Raw genomic sequence first — 21,474 nt, forward strand, 5'->3', positions numbered from 1 at the left:
AAACATTGGAAAGAGTTAATGATAGTATGCTTATAAAAAGGTCAGAGAGCAGCCGGTCTCAGCACCTGGAAGGAAGCTCCCCCACTACCATCACAAGCTCCTAGGGCAGAGAAGCTGAGCCAGTCCCAGAACCCAGAAGGAAGCTCCCCTGATGCCATCCCAAGCTCCTAGGGCAGAGAGGGAGAGCCGTGTGGGCACCAGAAGCACGCCCCGCCCCCCGCCGTGGAAATGGGGAGACACATACACAAGCCTCAAAAACAGACTTCCAGATCACCTACAGCAACCCCAAAGGGAAACAAGATGGAACAATCTTATACTCAACCACCTGGACTCTCTGAACTGGCAACAAAAGAGGATCTGGGAAAAATGAAATCAGAAATAATTTCTCAGATAACAGCAAAGATTTTGCTCATGGTGCAAGACATGATTAATAAATCTAGACAGGACACAGATTAAAAAATAGAGGATCTGAGGAACATGATGGAATCCCAACATAGGAAACAAATGGAATCCATAAAACAGACACAAACATATTTCCAAGAGGTTAAAAACTCCATCGCAAGTCTGCATGGCAGAATGAACCAATGTGAGGACAGAATTTCACATATAGAAGATAAGATTGCATTTAGTGACCAGGAAAAGAAAAATTGCTTTAAAATTGTAAGGGAACATGAGAAATCAATCCAGCAGCTACTAGATGATGCAAAGAAGAATAACATAAGAATGCTTGGAGTCAATGAAGAAAGAAGAGAGAGTGCAGATGACATTAAAAAAACTGTTCACACAAGTGATGGCAGAAAACTTCCCAAGGAGGGGAAAAGAACTTGACATACAGATAAGTGAGGGATATAGGACTCCAGCTAGCCTTGATCAAAAAAAATCTACACATAGGCATAGAATAGTTAGGATTCCAGAAATCCAATAGAAGAACAAAATTCTACAAGTAGTGAGAGAAAAGAAACAAATCACATACAAAGGAAAGCCCATCAGAATCACTGCAGACTTCTCAATGCAAACTCTCAAGGCAAGAAGAGCTTGGAGAGATGTATTTCAAGCCCTAAAGGAAAACAGCCTCCAACCCAGATTGATGTACCCTGCAAAACTATCTTTCAAAATTGATGGAGAAAAAAGATACTTCCATGGTAAAGAGAACCTCAGGAACTTCATGAATACCAAACTGGCACTCCAAAAAATTTTAGACAATACCCTAGGAAAAGACAATGAGGATCACAACCCCAGGAAACCCAGCAGAATGAATCCATTGGGTGTGACAAATTAAATGCAAAGGAGGAGACTACAACAAAAAGAAAAAGACATAACAAGGCTTTTAAAACTTTTAATTTCATCTCCCTAATGAGTGTATAATTCAATCTTGTTATTGTACTGATTAGCATTTTTCCGATTCTAGAGTTGCACACCTTTCCTTGTGCTATACTGGCTATTTATCATCTTATGTCTACATTTTAATTGGGTTGTCTATTAATGAGCTCTAAGAATTCTTTATATATTCTGCTCATAGGTTATATGCATTGTAAATATGGTCTGTTTAAGGATGACTTTTCATTTTAATGATGTCATTTAAAGTTCTAAATTTTGATGGAATCTCATTTATCAATTTTTTTCTTTTGTACATCATGTTTTTTGTATCCTATGTAGTTCTTGCCTACCCTGAATTCATAAATATTTTCCCTTATAATTTCTTCTTAAAGTTTTATATTTTCAGGCTTTCTTATTTAGGTTCATAGATCCCTTCAAGTTATTTTCATGTATGGAAATAAAGGATTGAGGTTAATTTTTTATATACAGATACCAGGTGTTCTAGTGCCGTTTGCTGAAAACACTATCTCTTCCTCGGCTCTTGAATTGAGTTTATATTCTATAAAATGCTAATGTTAAATAATCTTTCAAAACTCAGTGGGCCATATATGTGTGGTTCTATTTCTAGATTCTCTGTTTTATTCCAATGATCTATATGTCTTTCCTTACACCAACACTGCCTTTATTATTGTAGCTTTAGAAGAAGTCTTAAATTTAGGTACTAAATGTATTCCAACACTGTTTTTGTTTTTGTTTTTAACTTTTCTAGGTCCTCTGTACTCCTACATAACTTTTAAATTTCAATATCCAATTCTTCATTTATAGCAAGTATACACAGACCTGAATTTTTATATATACCTTGTGCTTTCTAATCCTGCTAAATTCAAATGCAAGTTCTAGGGGCTCCTAGAGGTTTCTTAGTATTTTCTCTGTAGATGATCATTTCATCTACATATAAAGATTTTCCTTCTGCTGTGCCAATCCTATCCTAGTTGTGTCATTTTATTGCCAGACTATTTTGGTGGGGACTAGGTTTCAAAGTTTAATGGACAGATAAAGAGTTGTTCCCCACCTTAAGGAGAAAGCATTGTATCTTCTCCATTTATATAAAGCATTCTCGCTGGAAGTATGGAGTACATGTCTTTAATATGTTGAGAAGGTTCTGTTCTACTTCTAGTCTCCTGATAGCTTTTACCATGAACAGCTGTAGAATTTAGTCCAATACTTTTTCTCCAAATAGTGACAGGATCATATGGCTTTTTCCTTTCCTCTGTTAAAATGATGACTTTTGGGTGTGGATTTTCCAATGCTGAACCAACTCTGCCATCCCTATATCAAAACCACTTTCTATCTACTGCCAGATCTGACTTCTAATAGTTTGTTTTGTTACACAAATTTCTATGTTCATACATTTTTCTTCTATTATCTTTAACCAGTTTTAGGATTAGCACAATGTTGAGTTCCTAAAATGAGGGGAGAAGTGTTCCTTCTCTTTTCTGCTTTAAATGTTTGATTTAATTTATCAGTTAAAATATTTATGATCCTGTTGTTGTCATACAGGTCAGTTTTCAAGCTAGCAATATACTTTCTTTAATAGGTGCTATTCAAATGTTATATTTCCTCCCGAGTTAGTTTCATTAATTTGCCTTGCAAGGTACTTCTTAGAAGTTGTCAAATTTATTTCAAAACAGATTTTTGTAATATGCATTCTATATCCTTTTAAATTCTGTAAAATCTGTGGTAATGTCTCCTAGATCTTGATATTATAATTTTTAAAATGTATAATTGATATTGTGTAATAGGAAGAAAAGGTCAAAAGGAGCAGGGGAAGTTGGAGGGGTAGGGGAAAGGAAAGATGAGAAAAGAAAAAATAAGAGAAAAGGGAAAAAAATGGAAACAAAGTTTTTGCAAATAGGGAAGGGTGGAGGGGATGAAGGGAGGGCAGAGCAAGGGGAAAATAATAACCAAAATACTCATGTAATGGTACAAGATCCCAAAGATGAATGTAACTGTATTTTATACCTAAAATGTACCAATAAACTTTATGGGGGGAAAAATGATTCCAGGGTAGGAGAAATAGCAAGAAATTTGGACTCCAAGGGTAAGTTAGGACATGTGTCCAAAATTTCATTTTTGAATTATTTATGGCACATAAAAATGATATGTCTGAGAAATTTAATAAAATACTATCCCAAGAACAAAGCATCAGCCATGCCCCACATGGTATGAGCCACTCAAGCTGTGCAATGTGCTTTAAAATGGTATTTGGAATTAGAAAAGAGAAAGAAATAAAAGGAATAAAGATAGGAAAGGGAAAAGTGAAACTGTCATTATTTGCTGATGATATGATACTTTACATAGAAGACCCAAAAAACTCGGTCAAAAGTCTTCTAGACCTAATTGACAGATTCGGTAGAGTAGCTGGATACAAGGTCAACACTCAAAAAACAATAGCCTTCTTATACACAAATAGCAGACCCACTGAGAGAGAAATTTGGGAAATAATTCCTTTTACAATAGCATCTAAAAAAATGAAATATCTAGGAATCAATCTAACAAAGGAAGCAAAAGACCTCTACACTGAAAACTACAGCACTCTGAAGAAGGAGATCAAGGAGGATATAAGAAAATGGAAAGATATCCCTTGTTCCTGGTTAGAAAGAATCAATATCGTGAAAATGGCCATACTTCCAAAACTACTATATAGATTTAATGCAATGCCAATTGAAATTCCAACAATATACTTCACAGAACTAGAGAAAACAATTCAAAAATTCATTTGGAACCATAAGAGACCTAGAATAACAATACTAAGCAACAGAGACATGGCTGGGGATGTCACAATCCCCAACTTGAAACTATACCACAAAGCTACTGTGATAAAAACAGCATGGTACTGGCAAAGAAACAGACCTGAAGATCAGTGGAATAGATTAGAAGATGCAGAAACAACTCCAGACATACTCAGCCACCTCATCTTTGACAAAGAAGCCAACCACCCTCATTGGGGGAAAGATAGCCTATTTAATACATGATGTTGGAAAAACTGGATTTCAACCTGCCAAAGATTAAAACTAAACCCATACCTATCACCGTGCACTAAGCTAAGATCAAAGTGGATTAAAGATCTAAATATTAAGACAGAAACACTAAATTTTCTGGAAGATAAGTTAGGTAGAACTCTTGATGACATTGGCATAGGAAAAGACTGTGAACAAATCTTCAATAGCATGGGAACTAACACAAAGAATCAACAACTGGGATCTCATCTTATTAAAAAGCTTCTGCACTGCAAGAGAATCTACCAACAGAGCTAAGAGACAACCTACAATGTGGGAAGAAATTTTTAGCAGCTGTACCTCAGACAAAGGTCTACTATCAAGAATATATAAAGAATTGAAAAAAATCAGACCCCTCAAATTCAGAACCAATTCAAAAATGGGCATCTGAAATGAACAGACATTTCTCAAACAAAGAAGTAAAAGCAGCAAATAAATATATGAAAAAATGTTCAACATCACTCGTCATTTGAGAGATGCAGATGAAAACAACACCGAGATTCCACCTCACCCCACAAAGAATGGCTGCTATCAAGAAATCAACCAATAACAAATGCTGGTGGAAGTGTGGAGAAAAAGGAACCCTTCTCCATTGTTGGTGGAAGTGCAGACTGGTGCAACCACTGTGGAAATCAGTATGGAGATACCTCAAAGAACTAGGACTATACATCCCATTTGACCCAGCTATTCCTCTGGTAGGTATCTTCCCCAAAGAATTAAAAGAATCATACCACAGCGATATATGTGCACCTATGTTTATAACGTCACATAGTTTGTAATAGCTAAAGCTTGGAAACAGCCCAAGTGCCCATCAACTGGAAACTGAATAAAGAAGATGTGGATTTTTTATAAAATGGAGTACTACTCAGCCATAAAGAAGGAGAAACTAGAGCCATTTATAGCTAAGTGGATGCATATTGAGGGCATACTCTTAAGTGAAATAAATAGGACACCCATGTGTAAATACCAAATAGTTTCTCTAGTGTGAGAAACTGAAAGTGTAAATAAGGATGAAAATGATTAAAATGAATAATTGATAATTTGAAATAGGAAAAGGTCCAAAGGTGGAGGGGTGGTGGGAGGGGAAGGGGAAAGGGAAGAAGGGAAAGGAAAAATTATGAGAAAGAAAAAAAAATGGAAACAAAGTCTATGTAAATAGGGAAGGGTGGAGGGGGTGAAGGGCGCACAGGTAATGGGGAAAAAATAAGAACCAAGATACATCATGTTCAGGTACAAGCACCCAATGATAAATGTAAATGTATTGTATACCTAAAATGTACCAATAAATATATAAATTTAAAAAATGGTATTTGGTGATCTGTTTAGCTAATAATTTATTTTGCATTTCTATTTTTTAAAAAGGACCAGACAGTTATCCAGTTACCATTCATGTGAGACGGATGGAGGTAGATACTATATTCCCATTAGGTTACTTAAATTCTGTTTTATTGGTACAACCTCGTGAGAAGAGACTTAGATTGGATTCAATAAAAGTACTGTTACTAATTACATTGGTAATATAATCCCAATGCCTTGACATGAAGACAAAACTATTACTGTATTACAAATGCTTGTTTATCATATAATCACCGAAGAATGGTTAATTAACCAACTTGAGGTACAGGGACCAGTGCAAAGAGTGGAACTGTTCTGCATTTCTTGGATCAGGATAACTAAATATAAACTGTGACAAAACTAAAAATAAATGTCAACTCCAAAATCAAAACAAATAAGCACAAAAGTGACCAGGTTTAGTTTCTGGAGAGATACTCTGGAATGTTTACCAGCTCTTATTCACAAATTTACCAGGAAACAAGCTGAACTTGAGCGGAGCTTAAATCTACACCAGGTCCTCTTGGAAGTTCAAGAGCCAAGGCCCAACTGGGTGCTTTACAAGTTACAAACTCCTTGCTCTAAGGTTTTAGAATTTCCGGCATGCTAATTGGCATGGTAATCTGGCAAACGTTCATGACTGCCGCCCAGTGGCAACTACTGGGATTTGAAGCTGAAAAACTACCCAAAGATTTTAAGGTCTTTCCCCACTAGAAAAGACTATTATCTTTCAACATTTTTTTTTTATCGTAAAAGGGTATACAATATTTTGAAACCTGAAATATCCACATGTTCTAGGTTATTATAATCATCATTCCAACAGGGACGAAGATGCATGAAAGAGTTCTCTTATCAATTAGTAATGGTGTATTCAAGAGCATGCAATGGTGAAAAGCCCTGGAGATGCCATTGCACCGGTGAACCGGTGGCCCTCATGTCTTTGGCCTCTGTATTATATTCTCTTGAGGACTTCCTAACCACAAAAAATAAACTACTGTCTTTTATCAGCTTTCAGACAAGAAGTTTAAATAAGAAGCATAATTTAAGGTTGGTAGATAAATGGATAGACAAACATTCAGCCTGGAAAGTAGGTGCATTGACATTTGTTATACATTGGTTTTTTTGTTGTTGTTAAGAAGGAAGAGATAAATCTGCTCAATGAGTAGAACTAAGAATCACATTTCTCTGACATCAGAGGAATGAAATTGTAGCAATAGCTTGTTACAAATATCAGTAGTATGAGTTTTTTTATCAACTCTTGTACAGTAGTCCATGGACAGGCAATACATTCAAAACTGAGACTCAGACAGTTGAAAGATAAAAAGCACCACTGTATTATAGGAAAATGTATTTACTTTAAGGGGAAAAAGTCAAAGTAAGGTGTGCCAATGTTTACTACAAAACCCTCTCCCATGATATCATGTATCCCTTTATACATGAAAAGGCCATTTTACTTCTGTAACATTTTTCTATGAAAAGACTATTTTACTTCTGTAATATTTTTTCTATAGATCCTTAAACCCAATCCAAATATCATAGAAGTATAATCGGAGGGAAATTATATAAAACCTTTGGCCAATACTCTCTGAAACTGCCAAGGTCATAAAAATAATAAACAGATGGTGGAACTGTCACAGACAAAAAAAAATAGAAGACATCATAATTAAATGTAATGCCATTCTAGAAGAGAAAAAGGATATTAGTGGAAAACTGATGAAATGCAACTAAAATCTAAAATTTAGTTTATGTAGTTATACACGTTAACATTAAAGAAAACTGCATTGACTACAGAAACTATTTCTCTATCTCTAAATTTACTTTAAAACTAAAATCATACTCTAGAATATTGAAACTTTATATGTCTTGAATTTAAGTAGTTTAATTTCTCTCATTTTAACATCCTTTTAAAAATTTGTTTGAAATTCACAGTCCTTTGCTGTTGCATATAAATTTTTTAATGTGATAATTTAGTCAAACCTTAGGACTTTGACTGGAATTGCATTCAATACACAGATAAGCCTATGATTTGATAAGATAGACTCTTACCTTCCATGATCAAGTTATATCTCCTCATTTCCTAAGATCTTTCTTCATTTATTTTTGGAATACTTTATAGTAGAATAGAATCCAGAAAAAGGCTAACACCTAAATAGTCAATTTGTGAAACAGTTGTCCTAAGACTTACATAAGAAAAAGATAATCCTTTCAATAAATGGTGCAAGAACAATTGGGTATGACTATCTTGTCTCATACCAAAACTAAAGATTAACAAAAAATGGACCACAAACCTCAGCATAAGACTTAAAATTATTAAACTTTGAGGAAAAGTTAGCAAAATAAATCTTTATGTTCACTTTATGGTAGTGGGTTAGGCAAGAGTTTTTTACACAGGACACAAGAAAGAAATTATTTACAAAATTAAGTTTATCAAAATGAAAACTGAGTACTATTAGAAAATATAGAAAAACTTGGTGAAGAAATCAAAATGTCAAGAATTTGTACAAAACATATATCTGACCTAAAATTTGTATCCAGAACATATAAAGAACTCTGGGCTGCAGACAGGCAGGTCTGCCCATGCCCTACCGAGATCCTGAGTCGCACAGAACTCGCAGAATCAGCCCTCTGCAGACAGGCAGGTCTGTGCACACCCTACTGAGGTCCTGAGTCATGCGGAAGACGCCGAATCACCCCGCTGCAGACAGGCAGGTCTGCCCATGTCCTACTGAGGTCCTGAATCGCACAGAACATGCCAAATCAGCCCGGTGCAGACACGCAGGTCTGCCTGTGCCCTACCAAGGTTCCGAGTCACAGGGAACATGCTGAATCAGCCCGATGCAGACAGGCAGGTCTGCCCATGCCCTACTGAGGTCCCCAGCCACGCGGAATATGCCGAATCAGCCCGCTGCACACAGGAAGGTCTGTGCACGCCCTACCGAGGTCCTGAGTCACAGGGAAGACACCAAATCACCCCGCTGCAGACAGGCAGCCACCTGGTTCCACACTAAAAAGACACAGAGGACACCAGACCACCAGACCAAGGTACTGAGTCCCACTGCTCCTGGTCCAGAGGAAGGGGCTTCCCGGTCACCATCCCTCCCACTGCTCCCAGCACAGGGGAAAGGACTTTTGGGTCACCATCCCTACTGCTGCTACCCGCCCCTGTCCCACCTCTCCCAGCTCAGAGGAGATAATCCATGCAGGTGCTAACAGCCCCCCGCCCCAGTCAAAATGAGAAAACACGTAAATAAGTCTCAAAACCAGACTTACAGATCACCTACAGCAACCCCAAAGGGAAATGAGATGAAACACTCTGATACTCAACCACCTGGACCCACTAAACCGGCAACAAAAGGGGATCTGGAAAAAATGAAATCAGAAATAATTTCTCAGATAACAGGAAAAATTGTGCCCCTAGTGCAAGACATGATTAAGAAGTCTAGAGAGGAGCTCAGGAACATGATGGAATCCCAACATAAGAAATAAATGGAATCCATAAAACAGATGCAAATAGATTTCCAGGACATGAAAAACTCCACTGAAAGTCTACACAGCAGAATGAGCCAATGTGAGGACAGAATTTCAGATATAGAAGGTAAGATTGCAATTAGTGACCAGGAAAAAAAAATTGCTTCAAAATTATAAGGGAACATGAGAAATCAATCCAGCAGCTGCTAGATGATGCAAAGAAGAATAACATAAGACTGATTGGAGTCAATGAAGAAACAGGAGAGAGTGGAGATGACATAAAAAATCTCTTCACAGAAATAACGGCAGAAAACTTCCCAAGCACGGGAAAAGAACTTGACACAAAGATAAGTGAGGCATATAGGACTCCAAATAGCCTTGATCAAAAAAAAATCTACACATAGGCATATAATTGTTAAGATTCCAGAAACACAACAGAAGAACAAAGTTCTCCAAGCACTCGGAGAAAAGAAACAAATCACATACAAAGAAAAGCCCATCAGAATCGCAGCAGACTTCTCAACACAAACCATCAAGGCAAGAAGAGCTTGGAGTGACATATTCCAAACCCTAAAAGAAAACACCCTCCAGCCCAGATTGATGTACCCTGCAAAACTATCTTTCAAAACTGATGGAGAAATAAGACACATTCATGACAAAGAGCACCTTAGCAACTTTGTGAATACCAAACCAGCACTCCAAAGAATTTTACACAATATCCTAGGAACAGACATTGAGGATCACAACCCCAGGAAGCAAAGCTGAATGAACCCATCTGGCATGACAAGAAATTAAATGTAAAGGGGGAGAACCCAACAAAAAGAAAAACTCATGGCAATGATAAGTCAATACGTTTCAGTTATAACCATCAATGTTAATGGTCTCAATTCACCAATCAAAAGAAACAGACTGGCAGAATGGGTCAAGAAGCAAAATCTAACAATATGCTGTGTGCAAGAAACACACTTAATTCAAAAGGAAACTCATAGACTGAAAGTTAAAGGGTGGAAAACAATACTCCATGTGACAGGAACCCGCAAAAAAGCAGGAGTAGCTATCCTCTTTGCAGATCAAGTAGATTTCAAACCAACAATGATTAAGAGAGATAAAAAAGGACACTACATCCTTGTAAAGGGAAGAATCCAAGAGGAAGAGGTGACAATCATAAATATCTATGCACCAAACACTAGTGCACCCAACTATATAAAACAAATACTAACAGACATGAAAAGTCATATATGTACTAATACAATTGTAGTGGGGGACCTCAACACCCCACTGTCACAAATAGATAGATCAACTAGACTAAAAATAAGTAATGAAATACTAGAATTCAATCGAACTCTTGAACAAATGAACTTAACAGATGTTTACAGAGTCTTCCACCCAACAAATTCAGAATACACATTCTTCTCAGCTGCACATGGGTCATTCTCAAAAATAGACCACATACTCACACATCGAACATGTTTAAGTAGGTGCAAAGGAATTGAAGTTATCCCCTGTATATTATCAGACCATAGTGCAATGAAATTGGAGATCCATAGCAAAAGGAACTCAAAAAATTTCATAAACACGTGGAAACAGAAAAACACACTTCTGAATAACCAATGGGTCACAGAGGAAATTAAAGAAAAAAATCAGACAGTTCCTTCAATTAAATGACAATGACAATACAATATATCGGAATCTATGGGACACAATGAAAGCAGTCTTATGAGGGAAATTCATAGCAGTGAATACACATATTAGGAAAACAGAATGAGCCCAAATAAACAACCTGATGCTGAACCTCAAGCTTCTAGAAAAAGAAGAGCAGGACAAACCCAAAGCTCATACAAGGGAGGAAATTATAAAGATCAGAGGAGAAATCAATGCAATGGAGACGAAGAGAACAATACAAAAAATCAATGAAGCCAAGAGTTGGTTCTTCAAAAGAATCAACAAAATTGACAAACCTTTAGCCAACCTTGTCAGAAAAGGGAAAGAAAAGGCCCAAATCCATGCAATTAGGAATGAAAAGGGTGAAATGACAACAGACCCAGCAGAAATCCAGAGGATCATCAATACCTACTTCCAGAGCCTATACGCCAATAAGATGGACAACACAGAAGAAATGGACAGATTCCTAGGTACATGTGAATTACCAAAGTTGAATGAAGAAGACCTAAAAATTCTGAACAACCCAATATCAACCAATGAAATTGAAAATGTCATTAAAAACTTATCAACTAAGAAAAGCCCAGGCCCTGATGGCTTCACTGCTGAATTCTACAAGACATTTAGCGAGGAACTGCTGCCACTACTGTTTAAACTCTTCAGTGAAATTGAAAGGGAAGCAATACTCCCAAATTCATTCCTGGAAGCAAGCATCACCTTGATCCCCAAAGGAGAGAAAGACCCAACTGAAAAAGAGAACTATAGGCCAATCTCACTAATGAACATAGATGTAAAAATCCTTAATAAGATAATGGCAAACAGAATGCAGAAGATCATCAAGAAGAACATGCACCCTGATCAAGTGGGATTCATCCTAGGGACGCAGGGATGGTTCAACATATGCAAATCAATCAATGTAATACACTATATCAATAGAGCCAAGGACAAAAACCATATGATTATCTCCATAGACACAGAAAAATCATTGGACAAAATCCAACATGCATTTATGATAAAAACCCTACAAAAAATTGGAATAGATGGTCTCTACCTCAAACTGATAGAAGCCATCTATGAAAATCCAACAGCCAATATCATACTAAACTGAAATCCTTCACACTAAAATCAGGAACAAGACAAGGATGTCCACTATCACCACTCTTGTTCAATATAGTTCTGGAAACATTAGCCACAGCAATGAGACAAGAGAAAGAAATAAAAGGCATAAAGATAGGTAAGGAAGAAGTCAAATTGTCATTATTTGCAGATGACATGATACTCTACATAGAAGACCCCAAGAACTCCACCAAAAGTCTTCTACACTTAATAACCAAATTCAGTCAAGTAGCTGGTTACAAGGTCAACACACAAAAATCAATAGCTTTCCTCTACACCAATGACAGACTCACTGAGAGAGAAAGAGGGCAAATAATTCCTTTCACCATAGCATCCAAAAAACTGAAATACATAGGAATCATCCTAACAAAAGAAATCAAAGACCTCTTCTCTGAAAACTATGGCACTCTGAAAAGAGAGATTGAAAATGATATCAGAAAATGGACAGACATCCCCTGCTCCTGGGTAGGAAGGATTAATATAGTGAAAATGGCCATCCTTCCAAAACTGCTCTATAGATTCAATGCAATCCCAATTGAAATCTCAGCAGCATACTTCACACACCTTGAAAAAACAATCCAAAAATTCATTTGGAACAAGAGACCCAGAAGAGCAAAAGCAATTCTAGGTAACAGAGACATGGCAGGGGGTATCACAATCCCCAACCTGCAACTATACTACAAACCTACTGTGATAAAAACATCATGGTACTGGCAAAGAAACAGACTTGAGGACCAGTGGAACAGATTAGAAGATGCAGAAACAACGCCAGACACACTCAGCCATCTCATCTTCAATAAAGGAGCCAAACACCCTCACTGGAGGAATGATAGCCTCTTTAATAAATGGTGCTGGAAAAATTGGGCTTCAACTTGCCAAAGATTAAAACTAGACCTGTATCTCTCACGACGCACTAAACTAAAATCAAAATGGATTAAAGATCTAAATATTACAATAGAAACTCTGACCCAGTTGGAACAGAGGTTAGGTAGAACCCTTGAAGACATCGGTGTAGGAAAAGATTTTATGAACAAAACCTCAGTTGCCCATGAACTAGCACAAACAGTCAACAAATGGGATCTCTTCTTATTAAAAGGCTTCTGCACAGCAAGAGAAACCAGCAGCAGTGTGAAGAGACAACCCACAATGTGGGAAAAAATCTTCACCTGCTCTTCCTCAGACAAAGCTCTACTATCTCGAATCTATAAAGAACTTCAAAAGATCAGACCTCCCAAATTTAAAGACCCAATCAAAAAATGGGCATCTGAAATGAACAGACATTTCTCACACAAAGAAGTAGAAATAGCAAATAAATACATGAAAAAATGTTCAACATCACTGGTCATTCGAGAGATGCAAATGAAAACAATGCTGAGATTCCACTTCACTCCACAAAGAATGGCTGCTATCATGAAATCAACCAATAACAAATGCTGGCAGGGCTGTGGGGAAAGAGGAACCCTGCTCCACTGCTGGTGGGAGTGTAGTCTGGTGCAAGCACTGTGGAATTCAGTATGGAGATACCTCAAAGAACTAGGACTGGAAATCCCATTTGACCCTGCTATTCCACTGCTGGGGATCTTCCCCAAAGAATTAAAAGAATCATACCACAGTGATATATGTGCACCCATGTTCATAGCAGCACAGTTTGTAATAGCTAAAACTTGGAAACAGCCCAAATGCCCATCAACTGGAGACTGGATCAAGAAAATGTGGGGTTTTTTTTATAAAATGGAGTACTACTCAGCCATAAAATATTAGAAATTAGAGGCATTTATAGCTAAGTGGATGCACATTGAGGCAATACTCTTTTAAGTGAAATAAATAGGACACACATGAATAAATACCAAATAGTTTCTCTGGTGTGAGAAACTGAAAGTGTAAATAAGGACTAATGTATAATAGGCAATGTGAAATAGGAAGAAAAGGGGCAAAGGGGAAGGAAGTGGAAGGGCTAGGGGAAAGGATAGAAGGGAATGGGATTAATATGAGAAAATGGAAAAATAGGAACAAAATCTTTGTAAATAGGGAGGACTGGAGGGGTTGAAGGGAGGGCTGGGCAAGGGTGAAAAATAAGAACCAAGAGAGACTATGTAAAGGCGCAAATTTCCAATGATGAATGTCCTTCTATTGTATACCTAAAATGTACCAATGATTAGAATGAATAATCAATAATGTAAAATAGGAAGAAAAGTTCCAAAGGGGTAGGGGTAGTGGGAGGGGCAGGGGAAAGGAAAGAAGGGAAAGGAAAAATGATGAGAAATGGAAAAAATGGAAATAAAGTCTTTGTAAATAGGGAAAGGTGGAGGGCGTGAAGGGAGGGCTAGGAATGGGGAAAAAATAAGAACCAAGATGCATTATATAAAGGTACAATTCCCAATGAGAAATGTAATTGTGTTGTATACCTACAATGTACCAATAAAAGAATTTAATACAAAAAAAAAAGAACTCTGAAAACTTAAAATAATAAAATAACCCAAAAAAGAAAACAAGCAGAAGATTTGAACAGATATTTCATAAAAGAAGATATAAAATGCTCATTAAGTGCCTAAAAAGTATTCAATGTAAACAGTTATCAACGAATGCAAATTAGGGCCGGGGATTTAGCTCAGTTGTTCTGCCGCCTGCCTTGCAAGTGCAAGGTTCCGAGTTCAATCCCTGTACCAAAAAAAAAAAAAAGGAAATTAAAGCAACAGTAGGATATTATTATACACCTTTTAAATGACTAACAGTATCAATGTTGAGCAGGATGTAGAAAAATTTACTCATATACATTGCTAGGAAGAGTGCAAAATGGTATAGTCATTTTAGAAAATACAATGGCAGTATTTTATAAAGGTAAAAACACACATTTACCATAGACTCAGCTATTATACTTCTAGACATTTACCCAAGAAAATGAAAACATATGTCTACATAATAATGTTTATTGAAATATTCATAGCAATTATTCATAATAACCAAAAACTAAAACAACTTTAATGTCCACAAACTGATATAGAAATTGTACTATATTGTGATAGTCAGCTTTCTGTCATTGTAGAAAACATCTGAATAAAGTTTTATTTCAATTTGCAGTTTTGAAGATTTCAGTCCATGATCAGTTGGCCCTGTTGCTTTTGGGCCTGTGACAAGACAGCACATCATGGCAGGAGCACTTGGAAGAACAACACCATTCATCTCATGGCCAGGAAATGAAATAGAGATAAAGGACAGGACTGGAACCCCACAGTGGCCTTTGAGGGCATGGCCCAATGACTTAAGGCCCCCCCAAGCCCTATTCCCTAAAGCCTCTACCACCTCCCAATAATGTCTCTTAGGACAAAGCCTTTAATGCATGGACTTTTGAGGAACACTTAAGATCCCAAAGTTCCATATGTTATACTGAGTTTGAGTGTTTATAATGCAGCAAAAGCTAAAAGAATTTTTCTTCCCTAAAAAAATCTTAGATCAATTTTAACAGCATAACTAGATACTCAAAACTAAGTGCCTATCTTGCAAAATATTTTGGAGAAGGAAAGGGGGAAACTATTTACTTTGTAAGGATATGTCATTCCCAGATAACAAAATTGAACAAGGAGATTATAAAGAAAAGAAAATGTAAGCCAAACTGACTTGTGAGATGAAAAATCATAAATGATGATATGTTAGCAAATCTAATCTCAGTACACGTACAATAAAATAGACATGGATCATATTTTCAAGGAGTTCTCAATCCAATAGTAAACAATAATGCAATGTGGAAAGTTGCATGGAAGTCATGAAGTGGAAAACTTGGTCACCTGGTCAAAGTAGAGAGAGAATAAAATTGAATTCTTTACAGGGAAGCTGTCTTTCAACTGGCCATAGACAGATGAAATGGGTAGGTTTAGTTGTTCTGTTCTCAGCATACCACATTGTAACAGCAAAAAGCCACGTATATGTGGCCACAGAAAGTTTGCAGTTTGGATCCACATCAACAGAGAAGAGCCACATCATGATATTATATAGATGAAAGTAAATTTATTACTGCAGAAATGTGCAGCAGATATGAGCATAGTCCAATAATACATTACCACACAACCAGGCAAGGGACAGCACTAAAGATGAAAGGGAATCCTCTGGGGAAGGATTTTGCATGAGACAGAGCCTTCAGCAGAGAAGAAAGAAAGCGCCAACACTGTACTTTGTTTGTTAGTTCCTTAAATTCTGTGTTCAGACAAAAGTGGCTTGGTGCCAAAAGGCCTGTATGTCTTACAGCAGTCTCTTGAGTCTGGCTAAAACCAAGGACACTCTCACAGCACACTCAAGGCTATCTCTGCATAACATTTCTTTCCCAGAGGAAACAACCAGTTTCTCTGCAGAAAGGCAGCAGCCAAGGTCATTTCAGCAACCACCTGCATTTCGCCGACTCTCATCACTTTTAGCCTTTTCCCTGACACACATTGGGTACATTTCTCAACTCCAGTACTTACTTTCAACTTCATTGTTTACTTGCATATCTGTTTCCTCACACCCTACCCCAGAAGATGTGGCCTATGTGGATAATGGTCAATTTATTTATCATCTATTTCCTGTTATATTAGCCATGACATCACACCTATTATGTTTAGTAAAGATCTGTTGAAGTATTTAGAAAAGAGATTTATTCTAACCACTCTGGTATCTGAGTGAAAGTGTTCTTTAAAGTGAAAACAGAGGGAAGCAGGAAGGTGCTGGACCAGAGGATTGGAATATATCAATTATATCTGCATTCTAGGCCAGAAGGTTCAGACAGGAACATGATATTGAAATGAGATTCAGGTAGCAATAAAAGAAAACCAGATGGAGTGCCTTCAAAAGTTTGTTTACACAAACCCAACCTTCATCCACACCTCTAAAGATAACATGACTATTGCACTCCTTTCTCCTCAAGATGAGTATTCTGAGGGGCTAGGGGAAAGACGTGGGAGGGGTATGTAAAAGGAATGTGCTGAGTGAGGAAAAGCAATCTGGTCAGTGAACTCTGACAGGTGATTCTCATTTCTAAATTCCACCCCAAACTCATCATCTTCCTGTGCCCTAGTAAGTTGCACAAGAAAAAATCCAAAGTTTGTCAGCCAGTGGCAAGCCATAGCCAATCCTTTACATGGAAATGTCTTACCTAGACATAAATTGGACATAAGAAAGTATCTAGCACTTTCAAGGGAAATGCAAGTGAAATGATATTGAACTCTCTATGGTTCAGATGCCAAGAAAAGATTGAAGTATAGCAAAAATTTGAATCTGGGTAATGTAGTTTGCTGAGTGGTGGAATTACTGCTTTTCCTCTACCAGAAAGTTGTTTCAGGGATTGGCTGAGGACAATGGTTGCTGAAAACTACAACTTGGTATAGCACAACTTCTAGTTACATTTTATAACTGGAAAAGTCTTTACCTGGCTCTGACATCAGTCTTCCTTACTACTTGGGATATATTCCCCATAAGGGCATGCTAGACAACCAAACTAACTCAGATATATCTTTTGTCATTGCGATTCTTACCATTTTGAAGAGAAAATTCTGTGAGTAGAACTGATTGTGGGCTTCATTTTTGTCAGCTCTTTCAGATTCATTCCTAAAAGATGGACTCTAAAGACTATGATACCAAAACCTGTGCAATTTCTAGCATACTGCACTGACTCTAGGTTGGGAAGGAGGGAAACTGGAATAAAGCATTATAACAAGGAGTCGGATTTCTTTTTTTTGTTGTTTCTTTGTTTGCTCACAACTTAAGTTTCAGCCCTCCTTCTTCCCCTTGTGCCTCACATCTGGACAAGCTGATAACAAAGCCCTGGTGATATTCTGGCACCAGTAGGAGATTGAAACCACAATGCCCTACCCTCCTACAGGAACTTTCACCCAGCCCCAACCTTAACAACAATAAAAAAATAAAACCCAGCCTAGTTTCCATTCTTTGCTCTCTTAAGACATTTCAGACCTGCTTAGGATTCTTGCCCTGCTCTTTTTAGAGATTTCTATTATATAAATAGTAAATCTTCTTCATATTTTCATGGTGTGTGTCACATTATCAGTCTTGAAATCCTCTGATTTACATAAGGTTTCTTTTCCACAAAGAATCATATGCTATAAACTTGGTCCCCATTGAAGTAGTATTGAGAGGTGGTGGAATCTCTAAGAAACAGAACTTAATGGAGATTGATTATGTCACTGGGAGCACCACCCTCAGAAAGGATTCATGTCTGCATCTTTAGAGTAAATTAGACATTGTGGACCACAGAGCAGGTTATCACCAAACAAGTTCAGCTCACCTCTCTTGTTTCCTCTCATAATATGACCCCTCTTCCACAAGTGCCACTTGTCACTCTTACATGTTCTGTTATTATATACTATTACAGCCAGCTAAATTAGATAAAAATTCATACACAGTCATAGAGGGACTGGGCTCTCAGGGAAGTCAGCAGAAAAAATAAAGACATCAAAATTGTGGCTGGAGGCACATATGAAGACCAGGCCTCAAGATGGAGATGCAATGACCAAGCCTACGAGAATCACTGAGGGATAAAAAATAACTTGAGATTAAATACAATTAGCACCACCTAGTCCAGGAAATCAAGACAGGCAGTCACCCAGGTGGGTGACCAGAGCATCTGGACCCATTCCTTCCCAAAACACTTTGTTCTTTTCATGTACCCTTGCTACATGACCCACTTCCCTATTGGATCAATATTAGCTAAGCAGCTATACTTGTAATCCAATAGGTTGATTATAGCTTTACCTACAATGTACCCACATTGTGACTTTGCTGTATAAATTACCCCTGACAGTGGGCTGCTGTACCACTTCTCCTAGCACAGAGGAGGAGGCTTCTGGGCCACCTCCCAGCACAGAGGAGGTGAACCCTGCGGGTGCCAGCAGCACACACACCCACTCCCCACTGTCAAAATGAGAAGACACATAAACAAGTCTCAAAACCAAACTTGACTTCCAGATCACCTACAGCAACCCCAAAGGGAAACGAGATGAAACACTCTGATACTCAACAACCTGGTCTCCCTGAACTGGCAACAAAAGAGGATCTGGAAAAAATCAAATCAGAAATAATTTCACAGATAACAGCAGAGATTGTGCTCATAGTGTAAGACAAGATTAATAAATCTAGAGAGGAGCTCAGGAACATGATGGAATCCCAACATAGGAAACAAATAGAATCCATAAAACAGATGCAAACAGATTTCCAGGAGATTAAAAAAATCCATTGAAAGTCTACACAGCAGAATGAGCCAATGTGAGAACCGAATTTCAGATATAGAAGATAAGATTGCAATTAGTGAGGAGGAAAAGAAAAATTTCTTTAAAATTGTAAGGGACCACAAGAAATCAATCCAGAAGCTTCTAGATGATGCAAAGAAGAATAACATAAGACTGAGTGGAGTCAATGAAGAAACAGGAGAGAGTGCAGATGATATTAAAAAAACTGTTCACAGAAGTGATGGCAGAAAAATTCCCAAGGAGGGGAAGAGAACTTGGCATACAGATAAGTGAGGCATATAGGACTTCAAATAGCCTTGGTCAAAAAAAGTCTACACATAGGCATATAATTGTTAGGATTCCAGAAACCTAACAGAAGAACAAAGTTCTACAAGCAGTGAGAGAAAAGAAACAAATCACATACAAAGGAAAGCCCATCAGAATCTCAGCAGACTTCTCAACACAAACCCTCAAGGCAAGGAGAGCTTGGAGTAATGTATTCCAAGCCCTAAAGGAAAACAGACTCCAACCCAGATTGATGTACCCTGCAAAACTATCTTTCAAAATTGATGGAGAAATAAGATACTTTTATGACAAAGAGTACCTTAGGAACTCCCAAAAATTTTAGACAATATCCTAGGAAAAGACAATGAGGATCACAACCCCAAGAAGCCCAGCAGAATAAATCTGTCAGGTATGACAAGAAATTAAATGGAAAGGGGGAGAATCCAACAAAAAGAAAAAATCATGACAATGATGAGTCAATACACATCAGTTATAACCATCAATGGTAAGGGTCTCAGTTCACCAATCAAAAGAAATAGACTGGCAGAATGGGTCAAGAAACAAGATCCAACAATATGCTGCATACAAGAAACACACTTAATTCAAAAATAAACTCATAGTGCTCACTTCAGCAACACATATAGTAAAATTGGAACAATACAGAGAAGATTAGCATGGCTCCTGCGCAAGGATGACATGCAAATTCGTGAAGTGTTCCATATTTTTGTGGAACACGTTGAATCAGCCCACTGTAGACAGGCAGGTCTGCAAACGCAATACAACTCTGCAGAGTTCAACCCTACAGGAGGACAGGGAGCTCAACTTGGGACTTGCAGCCAGAAATCTGCCTGAATCTCATGGGTCTGCAACTAGCTTGCTGAGACTCAGTGACTTATATCTGCACACTGCTACCCATGTTGTCTATTGTGACAGCAGAGACATACCCTGAAAGAGGCCCTTCATCTTCATTGTTATTTTTTATTCCCAAAATTGGTATTATTAGTTTGGTTTTTTTCTCTTTTCTTTTCTTTTGCTCCTCTTACCTTTAATTTTTTTTTCCTACTCTTTGCAAATATTTGTTTTTCTCTCCTTTTTTTCTTTTCTTTTCTTCTTTCTTTTCTCTTTCTCTCTCTCTTATACTCACGCTCTTGCTGTCCCACATTGTTCATCTTCCCTTTTTGTCCCTGTTTCATCCTCATTCGGAGTTCTTCTTTATTTTCCTATCATTCTCTTTTTCCTTCTCACCTGAGTCCTCTGGCCTCACTGCTAACCTTCCCATATCCTTCTACCTATCTAGCCCTCCCTCCCCAACCCCTTCTAACTCCCCATGCCAAAAGGTAAAGTTGTTATATAGAAGAGTTTATTCACTATATGTTGGATTGGTCCTCGATCTTGATTTAATTCACACAGCTAAAGGTGATAGATTAATAACTACCACAAAATGTCATTTTTGAAGATGTACTTGATGAAATGGTGTTGCTGATTGTATCACTTGGGCTAAGGTGTTGTTATTGATCTAGTCAATGAACCTGCCTTGTATAACAAAAATGAGATAGCCTTAGAGTCATTAGAGACACAAAACTTAAAGACCAGCTATATCTGGAAGACACCTCTGAGAAGCAATTATTCCATAAGGGTTCTAATTACAAGCAACAAAGATACCTACAATAAGCAATTTCAAACTATCAACCCAGGAGTTAAAACAAGGACAGTAACAAAACAAAAATGAGAAGACATTAAAGCAAGGCACAAACTCAGACTTCCACCCCACCAAGGGTAAATCCTGGGGTAAATCAGACGGAAAAGTCCCATAACCAACTACCTGGATACCCTGAACTGATAACACAGGAAGTAACAAAACAGATGAATGAGGCTCTAGAAAAATTCAAAGCAGAAATGATCTCCCAGATATCTACAGAGATGGTCAGCAGAGTGAAAGACATGATTAGAGGATCTAGAATAGAAACAGATAAAAAAAAAAAATAGATGAGCTCAGAAACATGCTGGAAGCCATGAATACCCAGCATAAG

General features: G+C 37.6%; 1 non-coding gene across 1 annotated transcript; it reads left to right on the forward strand.

Moving 5' to 3' along the window:
• The first annotated feature begins 20,063 nt into the window (after positions 1-20,063).
• On the forward strand, positions 20,064-20,170 carry LOC147828018 (U6 spliceosomal RNA). The gene has a single exon (XR_015451527.1). It is a non-coding gene; the product is annotated as a U6 spliceosomal RNA (small nuclear RNA).
• Positions 20,171-21,474: the final 1,304 nt, after the last annotated feature.

The sequence above is a fragment of the Heterocephalus glaber genome, unplaced genomic scaffold, assembly GCF_053883595.1.
Source record: "Heterocephalus glaber isolate CG9 unplaced genomic scaffold, H.glaber_assembly_v1.0 deba00001428, whole genome shotgun sequence".
NCBI lineage: Eukaryota > Metazoa > Chordata > Mammalia > Rodentia > Bathyergidae > Heterocephalus > Heterocephalus glaber.